Genomic DNA, 16,590 nt, shown 5'->3' on the forward strand with positions numbered 1-16,590 from the left:
GGTCTGATGGAAACACTTTCCTCATCCTGAATGGGTGTCTGCTCACCATGTTAATGCTCCTGATTTAGTTCACCGTTTCCACCTTGCTTACCCTTTGAAGCCTGCTGCTTAGTGTTTTCTTTCTTTTGGGGGGGCAGTATGTCATGTTCACTGTTTCAATGTATAGTATACATCGTAACGTTTCACATGCCATGGCGCTGATGTGCGTTTCTGTTTGGGAGGGAGCTGCTGTGAAACCTTGTACCAAGCTCTGTATCTGTGTTCATTACAATGGAATGTGTTTGGGTTATGTTCTCTGTTCAAGGCCTTTTCCCACGGACCATCAGAAACCGTTAGGAGCACCTGGGATTATGAACTTGGGAAGATTCTACAGGGGGAGGGATCTCATTTACACCGAGGGTTTTTAGTTTGCATTTGGCACGCTTTTATCATTCTCAGCTTTCTCTGTGATCCTGCATACTATTCTTTAATAAATCAGATATCTTTGAATTCCTGCTCATGAGTCTGATAGTGTTTTAGAATAGGCAACCATTACAGTTGAGGTGCCATCTTGACCAGCTTCCACAGATGACACTGGTGAAAGGAGGTGAGTATGACTGAGTTTGGCGAGTTATGCAAAATTATTAGTGAGGAGCAGAAAAAATGGAGATGGGGCCATATACATGAGAGAGAGAGAAAATGAAAGGAGGATGGGGAGAAGAGGATTCTGAATGGAAGAAAAAAATGGGAATTCAAATGCGTGGTGGGTCTGGGTCACCTGAGACAATATTCTCTCAATTGAACCTAGACATGCTTGAAGATCAGCAGTAGATACTCTTCTTCCTTTTGCACAATTTTAATTCTCTCTCTCTCTCTCTCTCTTTTTGGCCTTTATTTTTTAGAACAGAACAAAGGTTAAAAGAAAAGAAACAGCAAAAGAAATGTACTCTTAATATGTAGAGAGTAAAGAAGATGACCTTGACAGAAATATGCAGGAACGTTACCTAGGCAAAGAAGGCTGAAACATTCCTTGTCCTGGGAAGTAGGTTAGTATTCGAAGTGGTTCAGGCATATGCCTGATTCACTAAGGTAGAAGAAGGAGGGGAGGTACAGACAAGCAGACTGGCAGGATTCTGTTAGCATAGCCCAGTGTTTCTCAACCTTGGCACCTTGCTGACTGGGGAATTCTGGGAGTTGGAGTCCACACATCTTCAAGTTGCCAAGGTTGAGAAACGCTGGTTTCGCCTATCTCAGTAAAAGAAGTTTTAGCCTTCCTGTGGAGTTGATTTCCTGGTCTGGTCTACCTAGTGGGGCTGACATACTGGCATTTAGGTTGGTAATTACAAAGGATCTTTTTCCCCCCACAGCCCAATTCCTCCAGAAAGACCTGTCATTTAGGATCCAACAATCCCCCATTCTCCCACACCATAGGGAAAGCTCTAGAGAGCATATATATAGTATATTTTCTCCGTCTTTTCCTCTGGAATTGTATTTTATGTTTATGCATTTTTAACTACAGTTACATTCGTATTTCCAGCCTGGATTTTTATTATTGCTGTTGTTTAGTGTTTCATTGACATACAGTACCTTGATGATTATTAAAATATATTCTATTATGCAAACTACCTTAGGAGGGTTTAGTCTGAAAAATATTTAAAATCTATAAATAAAACAAGATCGTTTTTTTAGCCACGCTACTTTACGCGGTTACATGATCAATTCAGAGCACACAAGAGAAGAAAGAGACCAGTGCTGTAGAAAGGTTGCCAGACTTTTTAGAAAGATTTTAAAACTCGAGAAAGAATAGACTTTTGGCTACCTCATAAAGTTGACAAAGTCAGTGCAACCCCATCTCTCTCCACTGTGGATTTTTTCTGGAGAAGGATGAACACTAACTGGATTTTGTTGCAACAATGAAATTTCAAATTCATTCTAGGGGGGATTGAAAAACATACACACCTCTATTAAAGAGAATGAACACATGAAACAGGCTTTTAAGCAAATATTCAGAACAATAAAAGTTCATTTGATTAAACATGGCCATAGTGTTGCATATATATTGCTTCCACTGATTCTTCTCTCAAAAAAGATTCCTGCAGGTCAAAAAGGAAGGAACTGCTCCCTTGCTTGGTATGAAATGATGCCCTATGGCAATTTAGAAAAGGTGGGGCTCAACCTGTACAATAGCATACTGGCTTTATGAAACATTTTGCATGTTCCAATGTTGTCAAATAATACACAGTCACCTGATGGATGTTGCAGCCTGCCTAGAGCCAATATTCAATCATTCTGAGAAATGAAATCGTTGAAGATACTCAAAGATACCCAAATCAGACTATAGCATATAATGCTAATAAAATCTGTTTTATGTACAGGAGGTTTTAGAGAATGAAATTGAAAGCATGTGGCTGTAGGAAATGGCCTGTGCATATCTTAACTTGAATATAAATTTTCAAAGAAATGGGGTCTTCCCTTACATTGGACATGGAGCTGACGTTTTACTGTGATGAGAAGCCATCATAACAGCGCTCTCATCAATAATGTTATTTCAACCTTAAAATTAACATCTGTTCTCTAACATTTTATCATTTCCTAGAATCCATTATCCATAGTAATAGTTATCAAAGTATAGGCTGGAAAAATATAGCAATTCTTTAAAAAGAATTCCCTGGTGCCAGTCTATTTCTTAGATGGTAGAAACAAAAAAAACATGATCACCCACTGGGAGATATCATGATTCAATTTAAAACCTTTTATAGAGTTTGAATAAAGTAGCCATAACTTAGTTGCTTACCGATTTCCCTCCCTTCATTTATAGTATGCTTAATTTACATGTATTAAAAATGAAGCTTTTGAATCAAGTTTTGTTACAAGCCTACATAACTTGTGACTAAGCTAAGCAAATGGAATTTCCATTCCTTTGTTGTTATTGCAAAACTGGGGATGGTCAGTTTTGTTATATCAGGTGATAGGACATGCTTAGAAAACCATGTTTCACTTGGTAGATGTCTGAAAACAGTAAGACCACACTGTATATTACATTTTCAGATATATGGTCCAGGTGTATTTTTAAAATACCTTGAAAACATATGTCTGCAAACACATCCATTCTATACCAAACATATATTTGATTATGAAATGTAATTGAGTCATAAAGCAACGGTAGGTAGAAATTTATCAACAGTTAGTGGCCAGATTAATTTAAAAAATCTTTGTATGGTACGATACCTCTAAATTCCCAAGTTAGGACTAAGTGTGCTCCTCTGCTCCCAAGCCCTGTTGAAGACCTACAGACTGGGTGTATTCCTCTCATGTTCCCCAGCAACTGTTCAGAGGCAAATGGGCCCTTCAAGGTGATGGCCATCAGTATACCTTGGGAGAGGAGAGGAGAGGAGAGGAGAGGAGAGGAGAGGAAGTACTGAATCTCTCCCCATCCAATGTCATTGGATGACGTCAGGTCCTAGTATTATGCAAAAGGGGGAAAAATACATCACATCTCCCCCACTTCCTTTTTTAAGCTAAACCTCCCTTAATTGTCTCCCCTTTGAATTATGTGGAGAGTCCAATCCCTTGTAGGACCTTTATGAGCCAGAAGAACATTCTGATATAGAATTATATTATGGTTGAACTGGTATTAAATGTCTTTTTTTTTCTTCCTAGCATTTTCCCGCAGGTGCAAGGTCCACTTTTCGGATCAACCAAATGTTGATCCATTGGCTGCAACAGGAACTGACCAACTGTCTTGTCACCTGAACCTGATGTCATGGGCTGAGAGAGGGGGACTGGCCCAAAGTCACCCAGCCGGCTTTCATGCCTAAGGCGGGACTAGAACTCTCAGTCTCCTGGTTTCTAGCCCATTGCCTTAGCCTCTAGACCAAACTGGCAGGCTGCAGACTCAAGCATACATACCCATAAGAGATGCTTTTTATCATATATGCAGCTACGCCATCCCCTCCTTGTTCTGGAAATAGAGAAAAACTTTTGTCCTTATCAAAGCGGGTAAGGAACTCTAGAGGAGTTACTGAACTAAGGCTGGGAAAGAGTAGGGTTTACTATCTCCCCACAGCATCTAAATAAAGTTGAAATCTACAAGAAGCTGTAGAAATCCAAGAAAAAAGCAGAGGAAACTTATGCTTTTGGAAGTCTGCTGATTCTGTAGAAATAGATAAATGTATTGCTAGAAATTGTCCTGGAGTTTTTTGGGGTCCCCCCCCCTTTTATTTTTGTGCTGTCCTGAAGTTTCATTATTTAATGTTCTTTGCTTTTATGTACAAGTTAGGGAATTGTGTGCACATTACAGCTTGTTTTTGTTATTCATAGCAGACTGTTGCCATTTTGTAGTGTAACCAGAATATTGCATTTCTTTGGGGATTTTTTTTCTCCCATTCTTTTAATTAAGTTGTCGGTACTGTATTACCAAGCTGTGGGCACCTCTGTAATTTTTTTCCTATTACATTGAACGTATGTATTTTAATATCTAATGTTAAAAGGTTATAGTTATAGTTTTTTTTTTTTTAAAAGAATGATTTTGTTTATCTCTTGTGAGATTGGTCTATATCTAAAGTAGGGGGAAAGGGGTTTCATCTTCTGGCCACATGCTAGCTGATGGAATCTAAGAAAACACGTTTTCTTAAACTTAGATATGGTAAATAATATTTTGAGCATGAATGCAGCACTCTGATGTACTACAGATGAAGCCTTGAATAGTGATTGGATGAGAATACCATAGAGGGACAGATATGTCTGTCTGCAATTGGCTAAATCATTCTGATACTAGAAAGCAGAAGAAAGTCTTGGGAATGGGAGTGAGAAAAATAAATATAGGCTTATGAAAAGCAGTGGTCATTGTTTGAGAACAAGAAGCAGATAAAGGTGGAGGAAGATGATTAGAAATAGCCCTGATGAATGAGGACAAAAAAAAAAAAGGTGAGATGTGAACAATTTTGATATGGTCTTCGAAGTTTGCAGCATTAGTGAGAGATTTAGCTGTGGGTGCATCCCATACCACTAAGTTATTATTTGAAGAAATGGCATAGCCAGTTAATGCATTGCTTTGTCCTGTTGTTCCTGCAGTCCCACACAATTGAAAAGTGTATGGGATAAAGGAATGGGACAACTTTCCAATTAGGCATTTGTTCAGTTTCTAATTTTTCCAGCCAAAAGTTTATTTCGTCATTTTATAGATTTGGGGAAAAAAATAAACCAAAATGAAAATCAGTCTATATGTTGACATGTGTTTCTCCAGATACACAGTTCTGCAGATATTTTCTCTCATATGATCACTTTCCTATAAATACTTCATCCTTATAGTAAGACATTTTTGCAGAATTTTTCCCAGCATGCCCATTTCTTTATTAATTTTTCCTAAAGATACACATTTTTGTATGTATTTTTTGAACTGAAAACCATTTAGCAACATACTAAAATGGCAGATCTCCATGGAGGAAGGTCTCTCTTTGACTGGATGGTCTCCACTGTGCTGGGACTTTCAGCATTACACTTGAAGGTTATGATGAGTGCATAGTTAATAGCACCATTGTTGCTACAATGGCAACAATTAAGTGCAAAGGGGCACCTAAGAAGGAAAATACAAGAGAGGTTAACTGATGAACTCTCCCACATCTATGCAAGTATAGCTCCACCAACTGAAATATCCATCAGTTTAAATGTTAGACTCCAACTTCTAAGAGAAGTCCTACCAGGTTCTAATCCCAGTTCTTATTTCAGAGGCAGAAGAAAGCAATGAGGAACTGAGCCAAAAGCCTTGCTGAAGTCAGTATGTTAAATCCCCTGAATTTTCATTTTCCACCAAACAGATTATTACATCAGACAAATAAATCAGAATGTATTGATACAATTTGGATCAAGCCTATCTAGTCTGGTTGCTAGTAATCTTTTATTTTTCTTCTTTTAGAGAAAAATGCTTATCTGTTCTTTTGGTAATTCCTCCCTAATAAAATCCTACAGACATGAAGCTTATAATTTCCAAAACCAATCTACTTCTGTGCTACTGTAAGTAAGGGTCTCTCCCTTGCTAAATAGATGGTTGGCAGTGTCAGATATGACCATGTAAGTCAGCTGTTGAGGGGGGAAGAAAAGCCTAGAATCCATTTGCCATCCCTCCCCCCAAATTTGTGCATAATTTAAATATGCACATTTAAATTTCCACTAAAAAAGTGGATGATGGGTGTGTACAACAAAAGAACTTTCGTTGTTGTTTTACAGAAATGTATTATACGGTGCCTTGTATTGCTTTGGTTTTAATTAGCAGGAAAGGCCCCAGGTCTGCTAAGCAGTTTGGGGACTATGCCACTGGGATCTAGCAAAGCAAACTGTGAGTGCTGGACGTCTATTGTGGGCTGTTGCACTGCATTGGCCACTTCCCACATTATGCGGTCTGTTACAATGAAGAATTATAATGTACCAACAAATCAACACACATGGCTTTGGCTTTCATTCATGGCAACTTTGCTGGGGGGATGCTGAGTATCTAGCCAGCTGCAAACAGCTAATGGTAAACAGAAATTCCATCTTTTGCCAACGGGTTTCAAATAGTCTCTTAGAGCTGGAATTCTAGAGAACAATAACAAAAGCATCCCATTTTAACAAGAGAAATCATAAAGAAATCTAAAGGAACTCTCAATGAAATTTATTTTAGAAATGTTGTGACATAATCTATTCCAACTAAGAGCATTTGTTCAGTTTTAATGAGTATATGTGCATATATTCATAATCCTCTTACATAAACACAGTAAGCTTGTTGATCTATCTATCCATCCATCCATACATACATACATACATACATACATACATACGTACATACATACATACATTTATCTATCATCTATCTCAGAGCAAATAGATATTTTTCAGTAACAAAAAATGGTACAGAATCACAACTACAGATACCAAATATCTGGTGAGTACTAGAAATACCTTAGATCAATATAGAGCATGTGTCTGACAATGCACAATCTGATTTTGAGATTTGACAGTCAGAAAGTAATACTGCTTAATACGTGATAGCATTTGACCTGCAATGATATTTTGCATTTGATAGCTGACAACTTTGAAGGATGCACCTGAGGTACATGCCAGAAGTCCGGAGACATCAAAACTAACAGTGAAATCCTACACAGGGCTTCTCAGAGTCAGATGCTTTGTTTAAGTAAAGTAAATTAAAGTAAAATTATATGGAAATAAAAGTATGGAGAGGTTTGCTGCCTTGAGCAAAGAGAATTTGAAAGCTCAGTTAAAATTCACAACCAGAATGGAAAAGGGGGATTTATGCAGATACTTAAGGCCACATTAAAACGATTAAAATATTAGATGGTTATGAGCTGAAGTTTGGCAAGTGATGGGGCTGCCATCAGAAAGTTTTTATTTAGAAACAAATTCTATGAAAAGACTGACCTGTGTCCTAAATAAATGCATTAAAATCAAGTTGCAATCACTCAATTACTCTAAGAGGAGAGTCAAAGGATCAGCCGCTAACCTGACCCATCCATTGTTGCCCTTCATGCTTCAGAGAGAAGACCCAATGTTTCTAAGTTCACCAGTATAAAAATATCTTTCTGAATCATTCAAACCCAAAAGAAGACTTCTTCCTAGTGAATTCTAGTCTATAAGCTATTGAATCCACTGATCATGTGACTTGGAACCACGTCAGCATGGAACCAAATGTGAAACCTTAGAGCCAAGTCATGCCACAAAAGCTTATCCATACAATAAAGGTTGAGAAAAAGATTTACGTACTCCCGGTTCTTTGCATATATTTTCCAATTTTTAAAAATTGGTCTTACATTTTTATTCATACTTTTGTGATTAGGATTTAAGCAGGACTGTACATTTCCAAGGGTCCTCCACTGCTTATAGAAAGGACTTCTTCTGTCCCTGGGAAAGAAATGCAAGGTAAGTTCTATTATCAATTTGTTGAAGCTGAAAATCTCTCTCACTATTCTGATTGACTGGCTGATTGATTATATGCCATGAAGTCAGTGTTGACTCTTAGCAACTACATAGGTAGATTTTCTCCATGACTGTCTGTCCCTAACCTGGTCTTCCAGGTCTTCCAACAGTGCACTTACCACTAGTGTAACTAAGCTTATCCACCTTGATGCTGGTTGACCTCTTCTCTTTCCTTCTACCTTTCCCAGCATTAGAGCCTTAGAAGAGGTCGGTCTTTGCATAATGTGTCTAAAGTAGGATATTCAGAGCCTGGTCATTTGTGCCTCAAGTGAGAACTCTGGGTTGATTTGTTCAATAATCCATTGGTTTGTTTGGTTTTTTTTGCCTGTCCATGGTATTCTCAGGCGCCTTCTCCAACACCAATGTTCAGAGGTGTCAATACTCTTCCTCTCCTGCTTCTTCAGTGTCCAACTTTTGCTTCCATAGACTGTCACAGGGAATGCCACTGCTTGCACTATACGAATCTTTGTAGGTTTAGACACATCATGGCATTTGAGTCTTTTCCCAGGCCTTCATGGGTCTCTTCTAGTTCCCTTGAAATGTTGATAGTATAGAGGGCTTAGGAACATTGATAACACCTGGGGTGATTTCCTTTTAAAAAGCATTTGTGTAGATTCTTTTATTGGCTAAAAGACATTGGAACAAAATATGTGTGTTATAATAAATGACAGATTTCTTTATGAGCTTTTCCCCTCTCAAGGATTTTTTGATCCCTTGCCTTCTCTCAGCATAGCCTGCCTCCAATTAACTTATTTTCCTACTGAAAATCTTGCCTGCCACAACTGATTTTGCTCCCTTTTTGCATCCACGCATTTCCCAACAACACATGGGACACAATCCACCATTTCTTCTTTATAGTCTGGGGAGGGGCGGGGAGCAGAGACCCAAGCAAACAATGAGCCCCTTTGCGGCTGACCCAGCTCCATAGTTTTGTATATAGAGTGTGAAGGATTCAGCTGCCATGCTGCTTGGCCTGTTTGGTAGATCTTGTGCTAATTCTCCATGATGAAAAGCTGCCAGCCTCATGGGAACTACCTACAGTCTTCAACCCTGGCCAGGTCTGGCAGTTTTATCATGCACACCAACCAAAGACATAATCAATTCCCCACTTGGCACTTTACACTGAATACCCACTTTTTCAGCTTGATAGCGGGACTAAATTAGTTATTTAGCAACTAGACCCCTAATTTAAAGTGAGCAAGTGCCTTGACAAGCCTCATTGTTCAAGGCACTTTGCTCCCCCCACCTCTTTGCTTTCCAAGGAGAGGCCCTACACATCCAGGGGAAGTGATAAATAGACAATTAGAAAATAGATATATTTTGTTAGATCTGCAAAGCTCCCTGGTGCTGTCAGATGTACAATAAAAGGGGCTCTGCTAAATTGGTGGGCAATGAACACCATCTGTACCATCATCACTCCTACAGACACAAAGCCATATGTGGCCATTTATGGGACCTCCCCAAGAATAGATTGGACCAATAAGACCAGAGGGAACTGCAAATACTTGACAAAGTTGGCTGCTCTTCATTGAACAAGAATAAAATATCTAATGGAGTGTAATGGAGGGCATCAATCATTGCTGGGTAAATCCCTGGTTTAATACTTTGCTCTTAGCTAGTTGGGCACAAGGTTTTGCCTGTAATAAGTCAATAATTAATATAGTCATTGGATGGCAAAATGATGTTCTTTAAGTACTAGTAAATGATGTGTGGCACCCAGTAGCCAAGGCCTAAAATAAATTCTGATTCCTGAGAACAGGAAGACAAAACAAGCAGGCAAAGCCCAACATTGTATGTCAAAATGTGCTTTCTTTAAAATTTCCTAGATGGCGCAGGGGGGAGATAAAGCAGTGTCTTTGAAGGGCAAAAGGAACAGACATGTCCACAGCAAGGGTTCTTTGGTTTGTAAGGGGAACATTTTCAACTGCCATGCTTTCTAAGAAAACGTACTTTTGTGAAATTGCTAAGTACATGGGGGTGGGGTGGGGGGACATGCTCTGCCCCCCACCACAGAAAGACAGATCTCAGAATCTTTGATACCAGTGTCACCTGTTGAACTGATATCATGCAGGTTATGGATGAGCAGGGGACAATATGGGGCAAAATGGTGAAAAGCCAACTCTGGTTAAACCAGTGCTGTCTTGAGAGATCCATGTCACTCAAATGAATGAGTCTGCCAATATACATTTAGGATAGGGGAAAAAACAGGGTCTTGGAATCCTATACCAAGAGAAGCATTATGGAAGAGGGCAAGAATGGGCTGGAAGGGAAGGAGGAGTTTCAATTTGCTGTACATTGAGAAGACTGGGAGCAGGATGATGTACAAGGTTGCATGTTGTTTAACACCCAAACATTCACTTTGAAACTCTTATGACTGTCTGAATGCAGGATTCTTATGCATAATAGTTCCTTGATACACATTCCACATACACACATATATATACCTGCAGTGTTACCTACAAGATTTCTCACATATACATGTCACTCATATACAAGTCCCAAAGACATAAGGATAGAAAAAGCAAACCTAAAACATGACAATCATGCCAATGTTGCTTGTTCTCTTTCTACCATGCATAACCGCAGTTGTTCTCCGATCATGTATAGTGACTCAGACAGTATGACAGAGCACCTGGAATGTTCATAAATATTTCACACCATCAGCAGTTCAGTCAAAGCTGGCATGTAGGCCTGTGTCTGATTTATTCAGCTGAAAGCCGAGTCCAGACCTTCCAGTGATCGGGCCCCAAATCAGTTCTGGACATACAGATCAAAAATTTGACTTGTACTTATACATGAACATATGAAAAATGCTGACTGCACCAAGGTAATCCAATCAATGGAAGGAACCAAGTTTGTCTTCAAATAATGGATCGTGATAATCCATTTTCTTAAATCTGATAGAAGTGAGGGAAATTGTTATTTTTTTACCTGTTGTATATGCTCTGCTTTGATTCTTTCTTCCACTTTCTAAATAAATTATTAAGCCTGATTAACACATACAAATAAAACAGCACCAAAAAGGAGAGTCAAGAATCCATCCTGTTAACGGGATGCCTAATTATCATTGTTCAATTAATGGGTACATTTACCTCTTAAGCAACGTAGGGAGGTGATGCAACGGCTTTGGTGGGGGAGAGTTCTAAAAACACCCCAGTCCAGAAATAAGTGTACTATTAAGGAAAAAGCTCTTACATTCTCAGCTGGACTCCTAATAGCAAATACAATTACCAATTGCTGATAAAATTGTAGTCAAAGTACAGTATGCCTAAGTGAATTCAGAGTTTGCAAGTTTGCATTTAAAACAGGGAGAAGAATAAGCTCAAACATTAAAAAGTAGGCTAATGTAAACTGAGGGGGCTCAGTGCTCAAAGAATACCAAATGTCTGCCCCCCCAAGAAAACAGATGGAATAGAGTATCCTGAAAAAGGGCAGGACTGGCTGACAAACCCAACAGAATAGACCCATGAAATTAGGTTACATGTTCTAAGAACATTCTTAATCTTTAAAATATTTTCTACATTAAATAGATTTTACTCCAGGAAAAACTATTGACATGTAAAACACCAGAAGCTAAACCATAAGGATTAGAGTGCATTTCTTTTCATGTCCTAGATATGCTCCCAAGTAAATCAGTACATGATCTCATTGAAGACTGTAAGAATGCTTATCATGATGGCTGTGCATTTAATCTATATTTTTAGATATAGGGCCATGTATATGTATAAACCACTCTCCCCACAGAATCTCCCTACAGTGTTTCTCTTCCAGATTTCAGGAAGTGGAAATTGTAACAGAAACATAACCTACTCAGAAGGCATCAAGCACTGTTAGGCTCTATACTGTTTTTTTTTAATATATTTATTATTGAGGCATTTAAAATAGAAATACACTTAACATAAATAGAGAAATAAAGGAAGGTGAATACCACACAGGTACATAGTTAACTGATTAGAAATGTAGCAGAGACTTCCACTCACTATTTTGGGGTGGCAATGGAAGAGAATATATATAGCTCAAGGAACTACCAAATCAAGGATCTACCAAGGGGAAAACCTCACCCCCTACCAACACTGGCAGGGCAAGCTACTGTATATAAACAGGGAGCAAACCCCACACTCACCAGCACTGAAGATGTTACCTAGTTGGGTAATGAAACATCTGCAAGCAAACAACCAAGCTCAGAGAACACCGAAGGACTCCACATTTTGGGGTAGTTCAATAATCCAGCTACTAAAAAAAGAATATCTTTACTTACTCCATGTTGAAGCCTGAAATATTAGAAATAAGTCAAAACATGTTCTGGATTTCACGTATACCAAATATGCAGCCAGTATGGGTTAATCTAATTTATGTTAATATAGTGGTTTCCCCCTTCCATTTTAAGTCCATTACAAAAGAGATGCTGGGGCTTCCCTTATGGAAGAACAGCAGGTTCAGATTAGTGAACAAATGAGTAGGCTATCTAATCACAGGAAAAACAAGACTGTGTGGTTAGAGGATCTTAGTGACAAGCCATTATACAGCCATTTTAATTTACATTAAAAGGGCAACTAAATTAGGTGGTCAAACTACTAAAGGCTAGATTAAGAATGTTGCATTTGGTACATCTTCACTGTAAAACAAGTTTAGTGACATTTAAAATGCAGGCAGATTCCCTCAAGTCAAGTTCAACTCCTGGTGACTACATGTCCATGTAGTTTCCTTGGCAATAATAATGAAAGTGATTTGCCATTACTTTCTCCCAGGATACTTGTTTTTGTTTACTTCCCTATAGCCTGTAGTACTGGGGTTTTCTGGTGGCCTCTCATCCAAGCTTCAGCTAGGACAATCCTTGCTTAGTTCCTTGAGCTCAGCCAATGTTGGGGAGGTGCTGCCCCCTTCTGTGACCAGAGATATTTACATGTCAGTAAGCTGACATAGGACCACATAATCTACAGCAGTTTTCTCAGAAAACGTAGAACAGAATTGCATACAGTCTCTACTCTCACACACTGCAAAAGGATGAAGTCTCCACTAATTCTCCCCACTTACATTAATACGATAAAAACATAAATCACACTGGGTTATTCAGCATCCTATACTGAAGCAGAGGCACCATGTGAAATCCAAGGAATTGATCATAAGGATGTGTAATTCCGCATTGTTTTTTCAAAGGTGAAATCTCTCTCTCTCTCTCTCTCCTGAGTATATAACTTGTGTTACTTTACATGACACCTATTTCATCTGACCTTGAGACTTAAAGAAAATTGGATTAGCTAAGCTTTAAATACTGCTGAACATGTACAGAGAGTGGAAACAGGGTTTTTAGGGAGACAATTTTATTCAAGCTTACCTTCAGAATAACCAAGTGCATAACCACTAAAGATGTAAATACAACCATGGAAAAAGCTACCAAGTTGACTAATACAAGGACTTACCTGGAGATGGCAAAATCATTATACAGTACAATGATGTTGCCTCATACTAAATGTCAGTATTAAATTTCACTTTATTAAATGCTGTAGAGGAGAGAGGAGGGTTGACCCACCATTTTTGAAGAGGTAGCATTTAAATTTATAAAATCAATTTAAAAAATGAACGTGTTGTCCTATCTGTAATACTGATAAAAACAGTGCACTCTTTCAATGGCAGTAAACAGCAGTGATGAAAAATATAAGGAGAATGGGCTAAGTTTTGTTACTCTTTCAAAATACACATAACCGCACTTTCTGTTAGACCATCATACAGTTGGAAGAGACCATCAAGCTGAACTCGCTGTTCAAGCAGAAATCCAAATTAAAGTTTCACTCAGAGAAGGGGAGCCCGTCACTTCTTTGAATAATTGGTTCCACTGTTGAACTGCTGTTTCTGTTAGGAAGTTTCTCTAGCATTCAGTCAGAATCTGCTTATCTGTAGCTTAAATTATTTCATATTCTGAATTCTGGTATGAGAGAATAGGTCTTGACCTCCTTCTGCATAACATCCTTTCAGGTGTTTGAAGAGTCCTATCATACCCTCCCTTCAGTCATCTTTTCTCAAGGCTAAGCATACCCAGCTCCTTCAGTCTTTCTTCACAGGGCTCAGTTTCTAGTCCTCGATCATGTTAGCTCTTCTCAAAATATTTTCCAATTACTCTGAATCCTTCTTAAAATATGCTGCCCCAAATTGGGTGTGGTACTCAAAATGGGATCTCGCCAAATGAGAATGAAGTAGAACGTTTATTTCCTCTTATTTCAAAATTACAGTTTTGTTGAGGCAGCCTAAAATTGCACTTGCCTTCTTTGCAAAGTATATCACATTGCAGGTTCATGTTCAATTTGCAATCAACTACTGTTCCAATTTCCCTTTTTGCAATACTCTTATCAAGCAGTGTCCCGCATCCTACATCTCTGCATTTGATTTTTGTTACTTAAGTGAAGAATTTTGCAGTGTTTTAAATTTCATACTGTTACTTTCAGCCTATTTCTCCAACCCTATAAATATTGTTTTGAATTTTCTTCTATGGCATTGGCTATTCCACCCAATTTTGTATCATCTGCAAATCAGATAAGCAATCCATCATCCACATAATTAGTGCACATATTGATGAGTAGAGAACCCAAGGCTGTTCCTTGTAGGACCTCACTTGATATCTGTCTCCAATTTGATGAGGAACCTTTCTCTGAGTACAATTTTCAAGCTAGCTGTGTATCCATTTAATTGTCATGCCATCCAACAGTTAACTTGCTAATCAGCATGGCAAGGGGTCCTTTTCAAATGGTTTGCTGAAGTCACTAGTTCCACAATCTCTTAAGGAAATTAAAAAAAAAAAGAGGCAAGAGTAACTGATCCATACCGATCTCTGAAATTATGTTATTTCCAGGGTATTTACAAAACAAGCTGTTCATGAACTCATTTAATTTTCTCATGTATCGATATCAGACTAATGAGGCCTCTAGTTTGCTTAATGTTCCTTTCCCCCCGTTTTGAAGATAGGGAGATTTGCTTTCTTCCATTCATCTGGCCCTGCCTCAGTTCTTCAGGATTTGTCATAGATAATACATTATAAGGCTTGGCCAGATCTCTAGGTGGTTCCTTTAGTATCCTAGGATGCAGTTAATTTGTCCTGAAAGTTTAAACTCAAAGTAGAGGTATATCGCTGATTGTGATTCTCATCTCACCTGCCCTCACTAGCTGATATGTTTGTCTCCTTCACCCTGTTAAGGTAAAACACTCCAATCTTAAGAAAGAATGGCAAAACAAAACAAAACAAAAGAACAACCCAAATTTCTTTCATGCAATTGGCTAAACAAACTGTAGAGGAAAACTTTATTGTTACTAATAAAGGGATTTTTATTGGAGGTCTGTCATACAAGTAATCATGGATAAACCCTCTTTTTTAGTCAACTTGTCTGCCATTATTAATTCTTTTTGTGAGGAACCTGCTACCCTTCCTTTGCATAGGAGAAATGGAAACCTGGAATCACTTTGTCCTACCAGCTGAAAGACCTGCATTTTGTGCATATGGTTCCACTTCCTTTTATAAATACTTCCATGGAGTAAAAGACTGTGCAGACTCTCTCCTTGCTACAATGCTGATGGCTTTCACACAGAAGCTGAGCATTCCATATGGCATTTGCACCAGCTTATTTCCTAAAAGACTGCACCCCATTTTCATAAGTTATACCTGTCAGCTCAATAGTTCCCTCAGTTTAATAGATTGGCTTAATTAAGTAAAACACAGTTGGATAATTAGACTTACAGCCTCAGCTCCTCATTGATTCAGAAAATCTTTGTTTTGCCACCATAGTTTTATTTATATTCCAAACTTCAGTGGTTTCTTTCTATTATTTTAAGCCCATTGTCTGTTTAAAATATTGGCTTGTTTCATTTGGCCCAAAATTCTGGGATCCAACAATCATAAACACAAGTGTTTTGAGGTTTTTCCCCATATGACATTTCCTTCCAAAGGGCTTCCAATCAAAAGGCAAAGACAAGCCACCTTTGGAATCAAGGGTTGTCTTGGGGCAATTTTATTGCTTCATCCAGGTATTAACCAGCTTGGTGTGGAAATGACTGTAGCAGCCAGAAAGTATGCTTATTACATGTCATTAGTATTTAAAGCTTTGAAGGAAACCAGGCTCTGGTGACAGCCATTAGTTTAGAAGGCTTTCAAAGGAAGATTAAACACATTCAGAGAGTACATTTCTATAAATGGATGCAGGCTATCCTTAGGTTCAAAAGAGAATGGCTGTTATTATCCATTACTGGGAAAGTAAATGTGGGAGTGGACTGGTGTGCTCATATCTGAGGAACATCCAAAATTACCAACTGGCCCTTATCCCAATGAAGGTGACACATTAAATAGGTCTTTGGGTTGATGGAGCAGAGCTTCTTTTTATGCTTCCAGAATTGTGAGTAATTCATACAACAGCAGATACCATTTGTATATTTATGGATCCAAGAAGTCCAAGAATATGACTTAGGGCTTTATGGACCAATTGCCTTTCCCAGCATGAACCTTTGTGTCCATTAAGAGGTTCTTTTGAAGATTCCTCTACTGTAGACGCTTGTCTATCTGGCCTGCAGGAGAGGATCTTCTGTGTTCCTCCCAGGCTATTAAATGCACTCCCATGTTGTCAGTATTTGGAAAATCTGGAAAGATGTGTCTCTTTTGCTGAG

This window comes from Candoia aspera, chromosome 2 (assembly GCF_035149785.1).
Source record: "Candoia aspera isolate rCanAsp1 chromosome 2, rCanAsp1.hap2, whole genome shotgun sequence".
NCBI lineage: Eukaryota > Metazoa > Chordata > Lepidosauria > Squamata > Boidae > Candoia > Candoia aspera.